Source organism: Pangasianodon hypophthalmus, chromosome 1, assembly GCF_027358585.1.
Source record: "Pangasianodon hypophthalmus isolate fPanHyp1 chromosome 1, fPanHyp1.pri, whole genome shotgun sequence".
Taxonomy (NCBI): Eukaryota; Metazoa; Chordata; class Actinopteri; order Siluriformes; family Pangasiidae; genus Pangasianodon; species Pangasianodon hypophthalmus.
In genome coordinates, this window is record NC_069710.1 from 1460796 (window position 1) to 1482623 (window position 21828).

Below are 21828 nucleotides of genomic sequence, written 5' to 3' on the forward strand. Positions count from 1 at the left end.
GTGGAGGAGAAGATGGCCCTGAGCCTGCTGGTTCTGGAGCAAATGTTCCTGTATCTCCTCCTGGAAGGAAGGAGGTTGAACAGTTTGTGACTGGGATGGGAGGAGTCCCTAATGTTGTGTGCATGACACAGACATCTACTGTGGTGAAGATGTTCAATGGCTGGTAGTTGGACACCAATGAGGTGTTGAGCGGGTTTCAGCACCCTTTGCATGGCTTTCCATTCAGACACCGTGGAGCTGCCAGGATGGTCTGGAGTTGGTCAGGATGCTCTCAATGGTGCAGCGATACAAACTTGTTAAGATCTGGGGAGATAGATGAACTTTCTTCAGTCTCCTCAGGAAGTAAAGACGCTGTTGCGCCTTTCTAACCAGAATTGAAGTATTATGGTGCCAGGGCAGATCCTCAGAGATGTAGACACCCGGGAACCTGAAGCTGGAGGCATGCTCTACTTCAGTCCAGTTGATGTAGATGGGACAGTGTCTGCTGCTTTTAGATTTCCAGAAGTCCACAATGAGCTCATTGGTATTCTTGGCGTTGAGGGTGAGGTTGTTGGCGGAACACCGTGCCTCTAGGCTTTGGATCTCCTCCCTGTATGCCGTATGTATGTATCATAGTTGCTGATGTGACCTAACACTGTGGTATCATCTGCAAACTTGATGATGTTGGAGTTATGCAGAGGCACACAGTTATGGGTAAACAGGGAGTAGAGCAGCGAACTCAGCACACAGCCCTGTGGGATGCCATTGTTCAGGATGAGGGTAGAGGACGTGTGATTGCCTAACCTAACAGACTGAGGTGTATTCGTTAGGAAGTCCAGAATCCAACTGCATATGGAGGTGCTGATGCCCAGGTCACTGAGCTTGGCGATCGGTTTAGTGGGGATGACAGTGTTAAATACACAAATACAAGTGTGGAAACACATGGAAACATATTGTTTTTCCACCCTCAATAAAAGGTCAGCAAGTTGTTGGCCAACATTTTGGCTATGAGATGTGATGTTCTGTTCTCTCATTGCACATAAAAAAATAATTTGTGTCTGGACATCATCTATATTTTCTCTCTAATACTGTATTTAACCATTGAGGTGACTGATCTCCAGTAACAGTAACAGGAGAATTAAAAAAAAAAAAAAAAAAAAAAAAAAAGACAGACAGTTTTCATTGGATTGGATTGTTTTGCTCAGTTTCAGCAAGGTTTCCACATACCTCCGTGTTTCTGATTTCTAAAAGATTGTCTGTCATCTGTGTATGCAAATGAATCCTAGCAAAAACCACAGTTCTACTGTCAACCAGATCACGTCAGCTGATGTGTGTAGTGCAGCAGGCTGTGGGATTTAGAGCGAGTAGGACACACTGTAGTTACAGCATCAAGGTGCTTCTCAACACCATGAAGTGCATTACATTTAAACAAACATGGATTGTCCACCCCTGTCCATGAAGTACAAAATCTTTAAAAGTATAAAATTGTATTTGAGGATATTTGTACCTACTGTATCTAGTTTATTCATTTCATTATTCATGTCTTTCTCAAAGACCAACCAAGATGCGCAGTCATTAAACATTATGACTTTAACATTAAACTTTAAAACAAAGTGAGCAGCCATGCTACTGTAACAGTGGATGTCACTGTGTGGTGTGTATAATCTAGGAGGGCAGCATGCTCAGTGGCTATTCACTGCTTCTAATCGGAAATTCCTCTAAAAAAAAAAGTCTATCGGCTTTAGACTTGATGCCCAAGGGTGAATGGCACAGCTGTGTTACTATGAGCTCTGCAAGCCTTTTTCCTGATGCTACACACACACACACACACACACACACACACACTCTCACTCTTGCACATTATGCCACAGTCAGCTTCAGAGTCACTTCAGTTTGCTAGAAAAAAGGTGAGATATGTAAAGTAAGGAGAGAGTTGCTTCTGTGCATTTTTCAAACATCTGCTAAATCTCCACAGCAGCATGGTGAACTAGGTGATGTAGACACACAGGTGGGTGCATTGACCTGGTGTAGACCCCTCAGGCACAGCTGATTATAATTCAGTTAGTTTGTTGCTTTTTAGTGTCAAGTCTTAATAATGAGAAGTAAAATAATTAGTAAAAAATAATCAGTTAAAGTTGGTTTTATAGTACATATTCACTGCTGATGCACTCAGCATTTAAACTGAGCCATCATTAACGGAATCCATGTGCATGTTTACACTGATATTTACACTTTTATTTTGTTTTCATATCATCCTTTAGCCAGTTTTTGGACATGTCTAACCGACTTTAATCAGCATTTTGAGTTTCAGTTTCTCTCTTCTGGAAGCCTTGTTGACATCCGAACTTGCTGCCACTATTGAGAGCAATTAGCCCACGCAGAAACCTTATTTATATATTGTTTCATCTGCCTACTTTGTTATTCTATACTGCACACACACAATTTATCCGATTCATGCTCATTTGTGATCTTCACTCACTTCCCACTCACTTTCAGTAACGGCTTTGTCCTGATCAGGTTTGCGTTGGAGCCTGTCCTGGGAAAGCAGAGCATGAGGCAGGAATTCACCGTGGATGGGCTGTCAGCCCATTGCAGGGCGTCATGTTCACACACATTCACACACTCTTTACCCCTAGGGGAAATTTATTTTAGCCAATCCACCTACTGACATGTTTGAGTGGTGGGAGGAAACCAGAGAACCCAGAGGAAACCCACACAAAATCGGAGAGAAAATGGGAAATTCCACACACAGTCAGCCAAGCTCAGGATTGAACCCAGGACACTTGAGCTTCTGAGATCTTAGTAAATCAAAAACATAGCAGAAGCAAAGCACAAAACAGATGGTTCAGAATAGCAGTAAAATAAGGAAAAATATTAAACTAAGTAAAAATATTTAGTTGATTATTAAATGTGTGGGCACCTGGAGGGTAAATCAGTTGAATCTATAAATAAAACTCTAATAATGAGTGATTAACCAAGCGTTCAATCAGGCAAAGCAGCAGTGCTAATTCAAGCACTTCTTTTATATTTAACTTTACAGTCCTGGTGTCGTGTGCTGTAATGATGACACAGTCTTTTTTTTTCTGTTGTCACTGTGACTGTTCCAGTCATCTCTGTAATAAGTTTCACTGGTTCCTGTTTGAGCCAGTTCTTGTTTTTGAATATTCAGTAGAAAAACACAACCATACAGTTGTACAGATCTAGTTATTTTCCAGGCTTGCTTGTTTCTAATAAAAAAACAAAATCATAAACATTTTTCAATTCGCTTGTACCCATTTACATTTGCAGAGTATTTAAAATGAACCGAAACTTCACCTTTTTACAAACTGTGTTACATGGAATTTTGGTGTTTACTTAATGAGTCATAGATTACACTTTGTTTGTTCTACACGTAACTGTGGCGCACTAAACTAGGATTTTCCCCGATGCAGTCTGACTTTTATGAGACGGAAATAGTAAGTGATGAAAAGTGATGTTGACTGTCTAGAGCAAAGGTTCTCAAAGTTTTTGAAACAATAGTTTTGAATAAACAAAAAAACCCTTAGCACAAATTTATTAATGAACATAATCCAATTATTCAAATATTAAGCTCATTATTTAATGTGTGCCATAATATTTTGGCCATAGAGCTTTTTATTTTTATTTATTTATTTACTTTATTTTTATTGTTTACAGTGACAGAATGCATTAGGTCCAAGTCAGCATTATTTATAGGCCTAATGAGTTTTTGAGGTTTGGATTAAATCCATTCATTTCAAGTGACCATCAAATAAGCTCATGACTATAAGAACTATATAATACTTCTGATAATGGTAGGTTGTGATTTCCATCAGTGTAATAAAATAATAACCACACTTGAGAATTCCATGGCTCTAGAGTCACTTCCACAACTGGCATTAATCTATTTATAGATTACTAATTTATTTATATTTCTTTCATTCACTCATTTATTTGAATGGGACAAAAAAAATGCTTGGGCTGTTGTCAGTTTAGCTCGACAAGGCAACCAATCATCATCTATCTGTGGGAAACACTGCATTCAATTTTTACACTTAGAAGTTTTTACACACATGATTTGCAGCATGAAGCTCTTATTTTGTTAGATTGTTTTTAGAGCTTTGAATATCAGATGTAATTTTATTGCTTTTTTGATTTCCCATTCTGTGAAGTGCTGTATGTCTAAAAGCCCATGTTTCATTATAAAAGAGTCTCCTGTCCCATTCGTACAGGTTCTGAGTAACTGATCAGTTAGAGAGTCCAGACAGGGGAAATGTGTTCTCCAGCACTTTCATTAGAGACATGCCCTCGAGGGACTTCTTCAGTGAGCTCTTGGAAAGACTTGGACTCAGGCAGAAGGACTGGAGGGGAAGAAGGTTTGTAAGAGAACTGCAGGGAGGGATCATCGACATTCTATGCGGCGTCAGATTTCCCTTCAACAGATTTTTATGAGCTGATGACAGCTGCCAGAGCAGGGTACCAATCCCCCTGACAAGGGTCATGTGACCCCAGATTCACTTATTTCCAACAGTTGTAATTTCACATTGACGCGTGTGGCATGGTGTGCAGATATACAGTTTCCCTGTCAGCATGCATAAAAAGAACACGTTAATTCACTGGTTCAGTTGCGTGACCTTATTATTTGTCTCCGCCTCAATCGTCCATTGAAATGTCCAGTTTGTGTAGTATAAGTTGCATTACAGAGCAGAACTGGTGTTAAGTGCCTGTGTGTTGTTCTCCTGTTTGCACATCCCCATGCAGTGTGTGTGTGTGTGTGTGTGTGTGGGCCTGTATTTGTGGGTGTGTGTCTGGATCCCTAGTGTCCATTCTGACCTGATTTCAGATCAGTGGCGAGTTAGTGCCTGCTCCTCTGACACACTTCTTTCCATGTGACGGAGGAAAGTGGGCCAGTTGCATTTGTAACTGAGAGCCCCCACAGTCCCTTAGCACATCCCGAGTACATTATTACTGACATATTAAGTGTCACAGCAAGCTGGATATCTTCTGGGTATGGCTGAAGCCTTCCCTATGCTGTGAGAGTGTATATCATTCCATTCAATCTTTTTTTTTTTCTGCTTTCTTGGGAGATATGGACCAAAGAAGTGACGTGTTTGCTGGACTTAGTACTTTGTTGCCAAGCAGTATATAGGTGTTGACACTGGCTAGATCCCCAGTGAAGTCCTGTTTATTTCAGCATTGCAGTGTATTCCCTGTAGCTGACCTCAAGTGACTTGCTGTGAAATTGGTAAAGAAAGTAAAGCCAAAACAAACTCTTAGCACAGCTAGAACTGCATAAGGTGGAGCAAATGTTGTGTATTAACCAAGTTGAGACGCATGTTAACCAAGTATGTTTCTTCATACACTAGAGTCACCGACCATTCTAGGTTTTATATATCAATTCATTTTGGTGTGTGTGTGTGTGTGTGTGTGTGTGTGTGTATATATATATATATATATATATATATATATATATATATATATATATATATATATATATATATATATATATATATATATTTTTACAATCTGCTTTGTATGATGTTTCTTCCATAGACTACTGTGATGGTGTAGTGGTTATGCTGCCATCTAATGAAGTGAAACCATTAAGATCCTGCAGTCCTGCAACAGTAACACTATAATATTTATTTTATTTTACTTTATTATTGTGTGTGTGTGTCTGTGGTCCTCCACAGGCTGCACAGGAATAGTGTAGTCCCTGTGCTTTGCCATCTCTCTTTACCAGCATGCTGTAATAGTGAGCCAGGAGACCTGCAGGAGAACAGAAATAACCTCTTCTGTCAGAGGAGGCCTTGCTGCGAAAACAGAGTTGACTTGCAAGCAGGAATATAAAGCTGAGCCACCCGTATTTCTTAGTGTGGAATTGAATTAAGGCTCATTCAATCTAATTTCTGAAGTTTATGTAATTTGAACTATGGGACTATGAGATTTCTGAAGAAGGCAAATTGCTGTTTTCTAATACACTCACCGTCCACTTTATTAGGAACATCTGTACACCTGCTCATTTATGCAGTTATCTAATCAGCCAATCATGTGGCAGGAACACAATGCATAAAAATCATGCAGATACAGGTCAAGAGCTTCAGTTAATGTGCACATCAAACATCAGAATGAATGAAAAGTGTGATCTGTGTGACTTTAACTGTGGCAGGGTTGCCAGTCCCGGATGGGCTGGTTCGAGTATTTCAGAAACTGCTGATCTCCTGGGAATTTCACACACAGCAGTCTCTAGAGTTTACACACAATGGTGCGAAAAATGAAAAATATTGAGTGAGCGACAGTTCTGTGGGTGGAAACGCCTTGATCTGTATCTTCATGATTTTATGCATGTGTGCTGCTGCTACATGATTGTCTGATTGGATAACTGCAGGAATGTACAGGTGTTCCTAATAAAGTGGATGGTGAGTGTATTTTCCTCTGGCATCTTGGCATCTTATCTTGGCAGCGCAGTTGGTAGCATTGCTGTGTCACATCCCCAGGGTCCTTGGTTCGATCCTGAGCTCAGGTTACTCTCTGTGAGGAGTTTTGCATGTTCTCCCCTTGCGTGCATGGGTTTCCCCTGGGTTCTCCACTTTCCTTGCATCTCCCAAAAAAATGCACGTAGGTGGATTGACAATGCTAAGTTGCCCATAGGTGTGACTGTGTGTGTGTGTGTGTGTGTGTGTGTGTTTGCTTTGTGGTGGACTGGCATCCCATCCGGGGTGAATTCTCCCGCCTTGAGCCGAGTGTCCCCAGGATTCACTTTGACCCTAAACAGGATAAAGCAGTTACTGAAGATGAATGAATGAATATTACCCTTTGTAACAGTCATCACACGTCTGAATTTCTGCATGAATTGCTCCATTGAGGTGATATTATCTCTACCAACATCTTTATAATACATAAAGGCAGTCTCATTTAATAACGAGCACAAGCTTTTACAATGCGTAGACTTATTAAACCCATGTTTTAAACAGTTAAGGTCATTGTTAGAAAACAGAAGGACTTTGTGTATGTGATGCCATGTGCACAAACTTGATGTAAATCGTGGCAGATTACATATAGACCCACATTTGAGCTATTTGTAGACACACATGAACACTACTCAAAGCTTGCTTTAGTGCTACATGCTAGCTACTGCTGCAGAATGTCACTACAGGACCTGAGAGCAAGCTGTCCGGCGTATGTATGAATGGAGGTGCTTGTAGGCATGGCGGAGGTGACGGAGTGGATAAATTGAATTGGTGTGAGTATGCTTCCCACTTAGCAGGGCCTCTGAGTGCCCAGCAGGGTGGGGTGTTTGCGGTTGGAAGCTGGCTCACATCCTGCAGCCTGTTCTTGTTTTTTTGTATACGGTTGAGCAGTGCTGCGTGTGTTTGGTGTAGAGTGGAGGTGTGGGTCGAGGCCTGTTTATGAAACAGATTGAATTAACACTTTCATTAGAAAAGCCACAGTGTCTCGTGGCCTGCTCTTCACCTGCCACTTGGCACTAAAGCTCAGGTTTGCCAGCTTGGGGTGATGATCCAATGCCTGAGCTGCGGATGGAATCGCAGGAGATTTTTACCAACCATTATTTATAGCATCGTTCTAATACTAATGTAGTTCTAAGTCTTGATTTATGGAATATTTAATAATTAATATAGATCGTAATCTGTATAGTGCAGAGCAGCTATTTAAAAAAATATATATATGTTCATGCGTTCTAGCTAACTAAAATACAAAATTCAATATTCATGCTATATTTTGCAGGTTATGCCCACAATTGAAATTATGATATTTCAGTTTGTAGTCTAGTGTACGAGCTTGCGGTCTGGCATTGTTTAAAATCTAAACCTGGTGAAATTCCTAACTACAACAGATTATAGAAGTCAGGATCTTCGGATTAACAAACTATATGTGGGCTTATACTATACACTGGTAATGCATGTTTATAATATCTACAGATATCTGAATGTTATACTAAACCAGTGCAGGAAAGCACAAATGAATGCCCAACTCCCCAACATGCTCAGGCTGAGTTGCTTTTGGTGTAAAATTATCTTTACGCTCGTGATAAAATCATGTGAAATCCAGTACATGAACCTGACTAAACTGTTGGTGTCATTTCCTAACACTTACACGCATCAAATCAAAGTAGCAGTGTAGGTTGGGTGTAAAAGCTGAGATGAGATAAGATGAGCGTGCAGCTTAGTCTCTTTTTTTACCTTTCTCTCTTTGATGTATAACACTTAAATGATGTGCTATGTGGTTTTTTTTTTCTATATTGATTATGTAGTCTAGTTAGTCTGTAGATCAGTTATCAACACTTTCATAATGGGATCATGGAAATAATGCCTGCAAGTCTGGTCCAATGATGGCCAACTGTTCAGTGCCACAATTTATATCTATATATCCTCTTAGAGATTAGATAGGCTTTGAAAAGATTCTTGAATTGAATCTAAGCTTATATATACATATATATATATATTTTTTTTTTCAAAAAGCTAGCAGCGGTTCTTTTGAACATTCAACCCACAGCGTGTGAAAACACACTCATTGTCACACCCCCTCGCCTCATGCAATTTCTTATGTCATGCCAACTACCTGCCTCTGTGACCACTTCCTAGACATGTAGGTCATGCATTTGTTGATCGAAGGAACGTTGTAGCATTGTTGCTTTGTGGTTTCCTTTGAGTTTCATCTGCCACACAGTGACAGCAAAATGAGTAGGCTTAAAGAGATCCGTGGGTGGTTTCTAAATATGGAACTTCCTCTTTCTATTAATATCGTGTTTCTTCTAGCGTATGACACATCACGCTCTTTTTTCTTTCTTTTTTTTTTTTTTTACTTCCTTGTTCTAACCCTCTGACTTTTGCCTCATATACTCAGATTCTTATGATGACTGTCATGACAGTTGGTAGTTTCTATCTGACGTTTTCATACCAAACATGGTTTCTTTTTTCTCATCTCCTCTTCAGAGCTCTCTCCACTTTGCTTTCGTATTATTCCTCCATCTGGCTCTTCAGGTTAGCCTCATTATTTTCCCAGTCAGAGCTTTTCTTGGCCTTCATAATCAATAGGGCATCAGAGGAGAGAGATTTTTTTTCCCCCTGAATAACATTTTCAACTAAATGTGAACTCGTACTACCTCTTGCTTGAGTTGTGGCTGCACAGATGATTTATTGTCGTATTAACCTATGCCACTGATGCTCATAAATCAAATACACACTTACTATACTCTGAGGTTCTCCAGAGGTATAAGCTGTTGAGATGAACGACAGCGACAGTCTCTCACAGTTCTTAAGATGCCAAGAGTCCTGAACTCTGAACCACGTTAATGTTAAAACACAACTGTACATCTGTGTTGTGGTTTTTATTATTATTATTATGATTATTATGATTATGATTATTATTATTATTTCTGTATACAACTGCCCTGCCCTGGAGAGTGTAAGAGAATAAGACTTGGAATTAATGCAATGCAGAGAGATCACAGAGGGGAGGTCTGTCAGAGCTTTATGGGATCAGATGTCGGGTCCAAAGAAGAAATGTATTGATCTCCTATAAAAGAAAACAAAGGACTCGCATCGAGAAGTCCATTAGGAGGCGGCTCAGTGAAGCTTACTGTATGAGTGGGTGTATCTGTGCATGGCAATTTACTAGTCATGTTCTGAATGTTCTGTTCTCTCTGGTCTTTGTTGTACTGGCTGGAAAGCCGTCTCCCCACTGGAGTAAGGCAACAGGGTGACCATTTTTCAGATATGTCAATCACTGTGTGGTAACACCTGACCAACAATGTGACCTGAATTCTGAATCAATCTGATGGAAGAGTGTGGATTTTTTCAGGCTTGTAACTTCTCTTACAAGTCTCCTCTAGACTCTATCACTCTGCTCTTCTGTGCTTACACGCATGAAACCCCCATGCAAATGTTTTTCTAAGAAAGCTCCATTTTTACCTTTAACACTTTTTACAGATCCCTGGGTTTTCTGGGAAACCAGCACAAAAATATATTCCATCTGTTTGCCTGTCTGCAGAGTCCAAAACCAATAATTTAGTCTAAATTACAGTTCAGCATTCTGCCAAAACAACATAAACGTCCCTCATAAAATTTGATATGAACATTTGGCAAGCCAAGCCAGTCGCCCCCCTTCAGAGTATGCATAACCACGTTACATGCCCAACAATGCTATCAAAACATTTAATAACAAGTTATGGATCATTCTGTCGCCACACAATGAAGAGTAATTATGGAGAAGTGTCCCGTTGTTGGGGAGAAAAGAGGTCATAAGTGAAATTGTTGTTGGCTTGAGTGCTGGAGATCGAGTGTGGTGGGTCAGTTACGGTTCCCTTGCCCGCAATGAAAAGGAGTGTGAATAGGTTGTGGAGGTTGCTACCTCTTCAGGTATTGATGTTTATTCATTCAGGATGGGGTCTATTTTTGCTTTCCACATCGCCACCCTCAGGCCACGCACTTTGAGTGAGACTGTGTGGCGACGTGAGAGGAGACAAAGGACTCCTGTATCTTGTGGGCTTTGAAAACAAGCCCCCAACACACCCTCTGTCAGGGAACACAAACAGTGGAGAGACTAGGCTATTGTATGGAGGCTGGGAGAATGTGCAACCCTGCTTGCCTCTGTAGTTAGGACAACTATTAAACACCCAACACACACAACTCCATTTCTTTGAGGATTAACCATTTCGACAGGCTTGTGATGCAGCGTGACGGCCTGAGAGGGTAGTGACTGTCTAGCACTCCTGAGAGATTTGGTGCATTATGCATTAACTCTTATGCAAGTGTTTCATAATATATCCTAAAACAGTTGACTGTACCTGGCTCCACAGACGTCAGTGTATGGTTAGTGACGATTACACTTACAACTTCCAAGCAGGATCATACTTTTTTTGGTACTGCTTGATACCGACACTGACATGAGTAACCTATTACTAAACAATCAGCTTCTTTAGTTACCTTGGATCAAGTAGGGTTGCTGTGGAGAAGAGCAAGCTTTGTTCCACTTCTGTACAGCTGTAAATAAAGTACACTTCATTGTTTTTATTGCATCAGAATCCCTTGTTGTCAATGACTGATAGTGATTATCAAGAACAGTATACTGGGAAAGAGCTGTTATTTTTACTCACCTAGGTTTGTCTGTAGACATTTTTCTCACCTTGCCTGCATTGGCTGGCGTTTGCTGCTAGCAATGACGTGCTGAGTTTCATGTTTAAGATGTTTTTTCAGATTACTTGTACTGTAGCAAGATGCTGTAGTTCCTTCTCTTGATAATTTCAAGGAGCAGCAGAGTTTGCATTGTGTTTTGCTTTGATTACCATCGTAAGTCATGATATTTGTCCAGATCACTGTAAATTTGTGTCTGTTTATTAGCGTGGCAATGTACACTAGGCTTACGTCACATAGTCACACACGTCTCATATGTCAGGGTATCGAATGTTGGTATCAGAGCATTTTTTATGCGTATGTGTATGAACATGATATCAGTGCATCCCTACTCTGAATAAAAGATTACATAAGCAATTGCATAAGAGCAGTTCAGGGAATCCCTAAGGAACAGAAGTCATTAGGAGGTGAGACAGACATCGCAGAATGTTACCCCATCTTCTTGAGTATAGCGAGTGAGCAGTCAGCTGCTGCAACATCTGGGGGTCGGGGGGGGGGGGAGCCATCTGATCATCTCTGACTGATGCCCTAACATCTGGCTTTTCTTTCTTTGACAGTTCTTCCTCTGGGTTTAGGTCTGAATAAGAGCACAGAGCCACCATTAGTCTTTTTTAATAGGTTTCAGTGCAGTTTCCTGAACTTATTTAGTTATCTAGCTGATAATATCTCTTGCACAGTTTGACTGGAATTATCCCTCTGATTTTGACAAACAGTAAATGTGAATCAAAGAACCACATGACATTAACAAGGTGGTGTTTTGCTGCTGCCAGTCAAATCTATTACACCATTTCTTGCAATCATCATCTGTCACCAGATTCACTTGATGCATTTGCACAGTACATTTCTTGTAAAACAGCTGAGTCAAAATGCATCAGCAATGATGCACTCAGAAGCAGAAAGCATTTATTGTTAGCCACGTTATTGCCGCTGCCTTTCTGTGATCATTTCAGGAGCTTATCATATTGTGGGACAATAAGACACCTGCAGTAGGTAGCCTACAGTGCTTCATATGAGCTTTAATAGTGAGGAAGAAGCCGTTTCTGAGGGATGATCCAGTTAACGCCACAGTCTGTTATGCCTGTGTGCAAGCAGCTTCATCCTGTCGCTCGCGCCAACACAGCCTCTGTTGTCTTTCAGCAACCCCATCTCTTGTTGGAAAAACAGAAGACAAAGGTGACGGAAGTGCGAATTCCCCTCGCAGAGGAGTACAGTATGGCCGATGTGTGGTGTGTGGTCCCAGCAGGGTGATGCCGATGACCACAGAGATCGCATTCAGCTGCACACAATACGGTCACTGCCACAGGGCATGCACAATGGGGTGCACAATGTCCTGCACACAGCTGACCGTTCTCACCAACAACACACTCTTTGAGCATGATTGATAGAGATGGAGAAGTAGAGGGAGAGGAGAGAACCAGTGCACAGAGAACAAAGCTTGTGAATATAAACATTTGGTGATGCTGAGGGCCAAGAGTTACAATTGAGGATACACAGCCTGTGATATTGCACCAAAACTTGTTGAGTAAGGTCAACCAGTGGTCACGCTGTGAACGCAAGCTACTTGGGTAACATGACTCACCTCAGCTTAGTCACAAGTATGTGTCTAGCACCAAGTCAATAATACACAAATGCCAAAAGTAATGTTTAAATTAACTTGGTATTAAGCCGAGGATGGAATGTGAGAGGGTTAAAATGAAGTAGAAATGGTGAGATAAAGTTTGGCCTGAGTGATAATTTGCAGTATGAATGCTTTTGCAGATTCAGCTTCCTTTATAAATGTTAATGGAACTAAGATATTAATTTACTTGAAATGAACGTCTGAAGGGCGGCACAATGGCGCAGCAGATAGCGTCACCGCCTCACGGCTCCAGGGTCTTCGGTTTGATCCAGAGCTCGGGTTACTGTCTGTATAGAGTTTTATATAATGTCTCTGTGGGTTTCCTTTGGGATTTCTGGTTTCCTCCCACCTCCCAATATATCAGTAAGTGGAATGGCTATGCTAAGTTAACATCTAGGTGTGAATGAGTGTGTGAATGTGGTGGATTGGCGTCCCATCCTGGGTGTGTTCGCACCTCATTCCCTGTGTTCCCAGGATAGGCTCAGGATCTACCGCGACCCTGACCACGATAAAGCAGCTATTGAAGATAAATGAATGAATATAAAAGAGACGTGTGCTTTTTATTTTTTTATCCAGTTCCACATATGGATTAATGGATAGGCCTTGATTTAATCTAAGCTTTATCTAGTAGTGGCAGTGTTAAGAGTCAGGTATCAGAGGTCAACCACAGTTCTCTCTCATTTTAGATTTTGTGGAAAACGTTTGGACATGTTTCCACTGCTCTTCTTACTGGTAAGCAGTGAGGAAATGTCTGTTCTTTTCAGTTCAGTGGGAAAACCCCATTTGATGCATATTTTTAGAGCCAGCACAGTTTTCCAAAGTATGGCCTAGAATTTCCTACAACAATCTCTTCTATTCCTGTGTAGTTATTTCAGTCAACAGCGTTATGTGCAGTAGCTGTTTTAGTCAAACACATAAGAAAAGGCTGAGATAAATATTTATCACCAACAGTTAAAGCTGCTCATCATTGGCAAGTTTTCTTAACAAACAGGAAGTTCATTCATTTTTAACGCAGTGGAAGTCATAGGCATTCCCACATGCTTCACTATTACATCCTCCTGCCATGTCACCTGAGGTGCATTTGTATAGCCTCACACTGTATTAACTGAGTAATGATAATGATAATAATAATCATAATAATAATAATAATAATAATGAAAACAAACACAGATCGCTTAGATCCCTAGTTGCGCATTACACACCATGGAATCACTTCTACAAGTTTGACTATCACTTCATGTAATTACCAATAATGTACTCACTTTAATGCTGATGGTTATAAAATGGTGTATGCCATTCCCACAGTTAACTTTGTCCGAGAGACAATAAGCCCAAAAGTGGCTGTGCTCTTACTCAGTAAGCAGGATAGCTTAACTTCAGTTAATACAGAGTGAGGCTATAAAAATGCACGGCAGGTGACATGGCAGGAGGCTGTAATAGTGAAGCATGCGGGAATGCCTATGATTTCCCCTGGGATAAAAATGAATGAACTTCCTGTTTGTTAAGAAAACTTGCCAATGATGAGCAGCTTTAACAGTTGAAGATAAATATTTATCTAAGCTTTTTCTTATGTGTTTAACTGAAACAGCTACTTCAGGTGTGTTCTAGGCTCTGAATCTACTGTAGCCCTGACCAGAATAAAGTGGTTACTGAAGGTGAATGAATGAAAAAGTAGAAGGCCTGAAACATACCCATGTGAAAACAGGGTACATTAGATTTATTAATACAGTAACAGTAATTAGTAACATCAGATATTGAATATGTTAACTCAGAGTAGCATAATGTTCACTGAGCTACACTGTTATGGCTAACTCACTTTTCATGTGATGTAAAAGAATTTGATAATTACACTAATGCCTATAGCCGAGATAATATTGTAATAAAATATGAATAAAATATTTCATGCATATACAGCTGTCAGTTCGCAATAAACAGAAAGATAGAACCATTCAGGTCAATTTGATCTGCATAGCACTTTTATTAATAGACCTTGTCACAAAGCAGCTTTACAGAACTCCGGGTGTAGATTTATATTTAGGTCCCTAATGAGTGAGCTAGAGGCAACATTGGCAAGAAAAACTCCTCGAGATTGCACGAGGAAGAAACCTCAAGAGGAACCAGCCTCAAAAGGGAATCCATCCTCTTCTGGGTGACACTGGATAGAGGGATTAGAAATCATTACAGAAGAGTAAAGGCAAACAGTACTGAGTGTTTTGAAACGATGTTCAGTGTGAACATTTTGCTGGAGTGCTGGAATGAGCACCGGACAGTGTTTATGATTACAGCAGCAGTTATTATGTACAAATCCACGGTTTCCACACGAGCCTATGGACTGAAGCAAAGGTCTTAGGCATAAACTGTTTTTGGGAAGTGCAAATCTTTAGGGTGTTTCCATGCGGAACCATCCAGAGCAGCCAAATTAGCTTACTTTATTGTAATTGTTTCAGACTTATTACGCACTTGCTGTTGTAATTATAACAGCTTCCACATTTGAGCAGGGGCAGTCTGTGTGCTTCAGCTGGGCTGTGGGTGATCAGCACAGGCTACAAATGCACTGCAATGCTGTGTAAGAGTGGTGTTTTGCATCAGTGACAGTGTGTGTCCTTGTTTTACACCTTATTTTCCTCACTCACTCTCTCTCTCTTACTCTTTCTCTCTCCCCCTCCTTCCCTCCTCACTTATTTCACAGAAATACACCCACTCAAATGCAAACATTCATATCCGCTGTATCACTTGGTGGCTCTCATTCATGCTGTAGCTGTGAAGAGCAGGAGGACTCGGGTGGAGGATTGCACTGCCTTCTGGCTCTCCTCTTCTGCATGCTGGTTTGTTTGAACAGCTGACACAAAGCGGAATTACGAGACTGTTTTACTGTGAGTACTTTAATGTATTGGAAATAAAGGGAAGCAGAGGTGGTTTCTACACGGGGTAATCGCATGTGTGTAATTACTTCTGTAAATGGGTGTTGAGTTACAAAGAATGTAGTCCATGACACAGCATTACTTGGGTAAACTCTCATGGCATAACAGCTGGATGTGAAATCGGTGTGTCAGTGTATTATTAGGTTCCTGATCGTTTATCCTTCGACTTGAAGGTATGTATACTACCTAGTTGTGCCATGTTTTTATGTTGTATTCTCAGGAAAATGTATGTAGTACAACCAGTTAGAATCTTATTACATTAACTGCGTTCCTAAATGTGATAGTGCTACACTATCATAACCCAGGAAAATCCACACACTTGCTCGAACACAAAGATTTATCTGAAATGACACAGTCTTTGCTGCGATATTTAAATGTAATAGATTTTCTGACAGTCACGTTAACATGGTACCTGTTGATGCAACGATCCACCCTGTGAGTTATGAAAACTGTTGACCGTGTTGTGTGTTTTGGTCACCGTTTCTGCAGCTGTTAAGTCCTTGTTGTCTGTGGCTGCCAATGCGAGTCTGTCTCCATCAGGGAAAGGATAGTGAAGTGCAGTTAAAGGGCACTTCTGAAAAGCAGAGAGAGACTTACTCATTAACACTGATTTGTTTCTAGAAGGTTAAGCGAGGAGAGCGTGGAGAGGTGACCGTAAGGAGAAACTAAAGAGGCTTTGAAGCGCCGCTGGAGGATGACTAACCTTATCAAAGCGCTCTGTGGCGGCTGAGGAGGCGGCTTTGTGCGTTCGTTAAGGTGCAGCGGGGTGTCTGATTCATACACGTTCTCACTGACAGCGGCTGTATTTCATTCACTTCCTGATGTGGGTAGATTCTTTCTCTCGGCGTCACACTTGAAAAGGCAGGGAGCAGGCAATTGACGGGACCGTGCAGAAAGTTGCTGTGGGCGGCTTGGCAGTGAAAGCAGCTTCAGTTGTTCCAAAGAATAAATGAATGAAACCGACACTGCTTGTAAATTATACGAATTGTTATCCTTCCTGAATGCGTGTTCATGTGTTGTTTATTGTACATTCACAGCTCAGCCAGCACTAAAACTACTGGAGCACATACTAGTGTTTTTCTTTACTTGCAAACCAGGCATATTGTAAATTTGTTTGTTTGTTTTGTGTGTTTGTTTGTTTGTTTTGGTTTGTTTTGTTTAAAAAAAATCATTATTCCTGCGATGTATTGCTCATAATGTAGTAACTGCTCAGATGAGGAAATGTACTCAGTCCTTGAGATATTCATGGCCTGGTAAAAGAGAAAATTCTGTTCTTCACCATGAGCCCATTCTCAGAGAACGAAAGTAGCTTCTCCAGCTTTCCTGGAACAAGCTTGCCTCTCAGGTTCTTGCATTGCAGCACTGCAAAAATGAATTTTCCAGCCTTTTTTCCTCCCTTAGGTTCATTTGTCTGTCTGACTTTTTGGTAGTGTATCCAAGATCCCTTATTTAACATTTAAGTTTTTTTTTGTCTGTACTTCATTTAGAGCTTGCCATCAGATTTAGCATGACTATAAAGATTTAGCACAATGCAGGATGCAAGCAGGGTGTGTTCAGTGAACATCCGTCTGAGGTCCTTGTTTTTATGAGATCTGTCATAAGATGTAAGTCTATATTTTTTGTTTCCTCCTGTGTAATAATGGTTACTTTAAAACACCAGGTTGATTGTGTTACTGACTCTTTTTACCTCAGTGTAAATTAATGTATATGGCCAGCTTTCAGGCTGGGTTTGCTTTTGTGTAAATGTGTTCATGTCTGTTGGAACATGTAAGTCTGGCTGGAAGATTAAGCCATGGTCCTTATTGTGGATACTAACCATTTTCAGTAAGGTCCTTCAGGGTGGTGATGTTTTTTGCCCCGTGATGGCATTGATATCCCTGCCAGTATGGGCAGGTGGTGAGCTGTGCCTGTGACTCCTGTAGTGTGGCATTTAAAAGGGTCGGCCAGTGCTGCCGGTTTATTTTGAATGAACATGTTGAACGCTCGGCAAGGGGTAGGTGGGGTCGTGAGACAGTGCCACTCACGTGCCGAGGTCAGTCTGATTGCCCACTTCCTGCTGCCAGCATGTTGCTGTACTCAGAGAGGATGCTGGGAGACAAATTTAGAGCTCCAACTCACCCTCCATCTGCCACGGCTAGCTGTAGGCCCGTCTCTATGGGAACCGCCGCAAGGCAGCCAGGAAAGAAAAGAAAATAGGAAGAGAGACAGTACAGTTTGTGTGTGTGTGTGTGTGTGTGTGTGTGTGTGTGTGTGTGTGTGTGTGTATATATATATATATATAAGAAGCTGTTAATCTGTTTCATTATAATTAAACAGCATGATTAAAAACATGTAGCAAATATATATCGGTGAATATCAGTGATTTCGTTTTCACTTGCTTCTAACTGGCCATCCACAATGATGACATCAGCTCTAAAACACCAAGTCTTCACCTCAAGAGGGTCAATCCACCTGCAATCTCCCAGAAACAAAATCCAACTGCATCCACATTGGCAAGTTGTTAATATCTGACTTGAAGTTAGAGCTACCATATGCAGAAGTAACTGGCATTCGCTGCTTCCTTCACTGAACAGGCAGCACAAAGCAAAGGAAGGTGTTTGATAAAGAGCACAAAGCTTATATAAAAACACCAAGCTTTGGGATACATGTATATATATATATACTTTTACCAAAAATGACAGTAAAATATTTTAATTCTAAACCTTGCCTTGGCTATCTGCCTGCAAAGTTCATGTTGGGTTAGAAAGCAAGCTAAATCTAAACCTAAATATACATCGCGCAAAAATCCAATCAGCCGAGCATGTGGCAGCAGTGCAGTGCATAAAGTCAAGCATATACAGGTCAAGAGCTTCTGTTAATGTTCACATCAGAATGAGGAAAATGATTTTTTTCAGTGACTTTGCCTGTGGCATATTTGTTGATGCCAAATGGACTGGTTTGAGTATTTCAGAAACTGCTAATCTCCTGGGATTTTCATGCACAGCAATCTTTAGAGTTTGCACAGAATGGTGCGAAAAACAAAAACGTTCTGTGGGCAGAAATGTCTTGATGAGAGAGATCAGAAGAGAATGGTCAGACTCAAGCTGAAGGGAAGGCTATAGTAACTCTGATAACCACTCGATAAAACTGTGGTGAGCAGAAAAGCATCTCAGAATGCACATGGTGAACCTTTATGCAGCTGTAGACCATCCGCATTAAGCACATGGGTTCCACTGCTGCAAGCCAAGAACAGGAATCTGAGGCTACACTGGGCACAGGCTACCCCAAAACTGAACTGAAAAAGACCAGGTGACTATATCTGTGTATTTCTTTTTTAAAAAAGATATGCCAGATATTAGAAATAAGAAAGACTAAGGCTAATTATCATCTGGCACTATCACTATCACTATCAAATGTTTAGCATTGTTTCCAGTTTTTTGTATTGTTGCATGTAATTAAGCTTTTTTGTGATGAGTTTCAGTGTTTCAGCTTCAGTAAATTTACATGAAATCATGTCTTTCATGTAAGAGTAAAAAAATCCTGAATGAAGCACTACTGCTTATGTTTCAGTAATTATTATTTTTTTTAAATAATGAGTAGTGAGCGACCTGTCCATTTATGAGCGTCTCTAGCCTCTCAAGCACAGACCTCGGCTGAACATGCATTTATGCAATATCACAAAAAATTGACACTGATATGAAAAAGTTTATTTACCAGTCGCATTCTGAGGCTTCATAATGCACTGTGTGATTACATTAAAGTGGTTTATTTAAAGCAGTTGAATGGAACAATTGTATGCCCAAGAAGTGTGAACTAGTGAGGGAAAATTTTGTTTAACACATTACTGTTTTAAAAGCACTATTACTATGTTCCAGCAGTTGTGTTGGTGATGGTTGGTCATGGCTATGTGCTTCACTGTAACCAAACAGTGCATGGAAATTAGGTATTAAGAGTATTAAGAGCTCTGACTGTTTGTACCATGAACTTGCACGAGCTAACTGCTAATGCAGCACAGTTTCCTGACTTCTTTATAGTTAGAAGTTACTAGCTGGCAACCAAACCAATAGTGTAAATAAGCATTAATAGGAATGGCGACTGGTTTGCTAACTGTTTTCCTGTCTCTTCCCTCTCTCTGTGTTCACAGCCACATTGGAAACCAGGTGTGTTAAGTTCTCAGAACAGGTTAAGAAATAAAATGTGTTTTTTACTTGAGTGCTCATCAATGTACCTGGGCACAGCGCTAAAGTATTACGTATTCGTGGGAAGTAATATTTATCCAGCACATTATTTCCATTTTATTTAGTGTTGCTTTCTGGAAAAAAAAAGTGTTCATACTCTCATTAGCTTAAGCACCTTTGCTTGTAGTTAGCTGTTTCTGCCATCTAAAGCCATTTTGACTTTGAACATTATGAATATGTGCTCAGTTATATAGCACATATTTATCTGAGAATCATTACTGTTCTAGTGTGAGTATGAATGTGGGGCAGGGAATCTCCTCTCTCCAGCACTAGTGGCATCATTTGGTTGCTGACTCTGCACACCTTTCCTCTGTCGTTGCTTCTGATATATTACGCTCAACCAAATTTCCATTTCAACACACACACAGACACACATCTTCACAATACAGTAGTGCCCACATGATGCCTAGTGTACCCCTTAAACACTTGCATCATAAATAAGTGTATGAATCACCCATGTTGGCCTTAATGAAATGCTTAGCTACTTAAAACCACTAGCTGCAGGAGCTTCTTGTGGCTGGTGGTAAAGGTTCAGAGTAAATATCTGGTAGTCAGACTTCCATACAGAACACAAGACATTGATCCTGAGACTACATAATTTAGCTGCTGTTTTGGCACCAGAATTACGTTCTTCAGAATATAATACTGTTTTTTTTGTTTCTGTGTATTTCTGAAAGCTGCAGGATGTAAGATTTTTTCTGGTAGAAAAATTCCATTGCAAGCTACTTGCAGAAGAACATTTAGTAACGTGGGTTGAATTTTCCACTGCACGGGTTAATCTCATGGGTGAAAGTACCAAGTCAGCACGCATTCAGAGAGAATTCAGGGCTGATTCTCAAACTATATAATGTGCACCATGTAGTCTGTCTAAATATTAATGATGCCAGTGATGTAGTGAAACTGTTTAGTACGGTATTTGCAGTTTGGGACATGGCACAAATAATCGAGATTTTGATCATTTTGAGAATAAAGATCTTTATCGTGCACATCAGTGTGCATCTGAGAGGCTTCCAACACTGACAGTTAACCCACTAACTTTAGCTACATAAAGTAGTTTTGTTCTTTACTATCACCTCTGGTCTCTACTGATGTGTGTATTTTATCATTCAGTATGTGTTTTCAGTGTATTTTTATCGGTATATGTTGTTCTCCAACCTCTGAGAACATTAGGCACAAGCCAGATAGGACTTATTATTTACTGCTCTGTGTTTTAGCTAGCAGTAAATAATAAGTTACACATCAGGGGCATGCGGATTTCACCCAGTGTATGACGTATCCGTACAAATTTCCCACCAATTCCGACTTGATACCACGGCGCTGACTGTGAATTTCTTTTACAGAATTGTCAGGGTGAGTTACAGCAACACAGAAATGTTAGATTATAGAAGTTATTTTTGTTCTCCGACTCAGTAATATATTGTTTTGGAACGAACTAACAGGCAGAATATTTGGTAGTGGTTGTGTACATGGCTTGGTTAGCTTGGTTGACTTGGTTATTTCCATGGGTTGGTGTTGTAACAGTATTCTCTTTTAACATTATTGTAATAGTATTCTGTTTTAACAGAATATTTTTATGAATGGCTATGCAACCGTGTGTGTGTGTGTGTGTGTGTGTGTGTGTGTGTGTGTGTGTGTGTGTGTGTGTGTGTGTGTGTGTGTGCATATGGTACTTGTTGTCAGGAGAAACCTACTCAGTGGAAATGTCTTGTGAATTCAGTGTTATTAGTAATTCAGGAACTTATACTCCTATATTCTCCCTCTTGAAGCACTTCTGTCTTTGCTCATCATATCATTGCTCATTCTCTGTCCTTATGTGAGTACTAGCCACTCTGTCATGTTATACTAAACTGAGTCTCAGCCTTGTTGAACATTAGTTGGGAGAGAGAAGCATATGGCATGTTTTTCTTGTGTTAGTTATTTCATAATTTTAGTATTGATGCACT

At 40.4% G+C, this 21828-nt stretch overlaps 1 protein-coding gene across 2 annotated transcripts in view; it reads left to right on the forward strand.

The window, feature by feature from the left end:
- LOC113526505 (transcription factor HIVEP3) overlaps window positions 1–21828 on the forward strand; it is a 56440-nt gene that overhangs the window by 21360 nt on the left and 13252 nt on the right. Inside the window, exon 2 of one of the 2 annotated variants that reach the window (XM_053237853.1) lies at window positions 15437–15620. The exons of the other annotated variant lie outside the window; for it this stretch is intronic. The gene's annotated coding sequence lies outside the window, so the exon portion shown is untranslated. The remainder of the gene's footprint in view (window positions 1–15436; window positions 15621–21828) is intronic. 2 annotated transcript variants of the gene reach the window in all.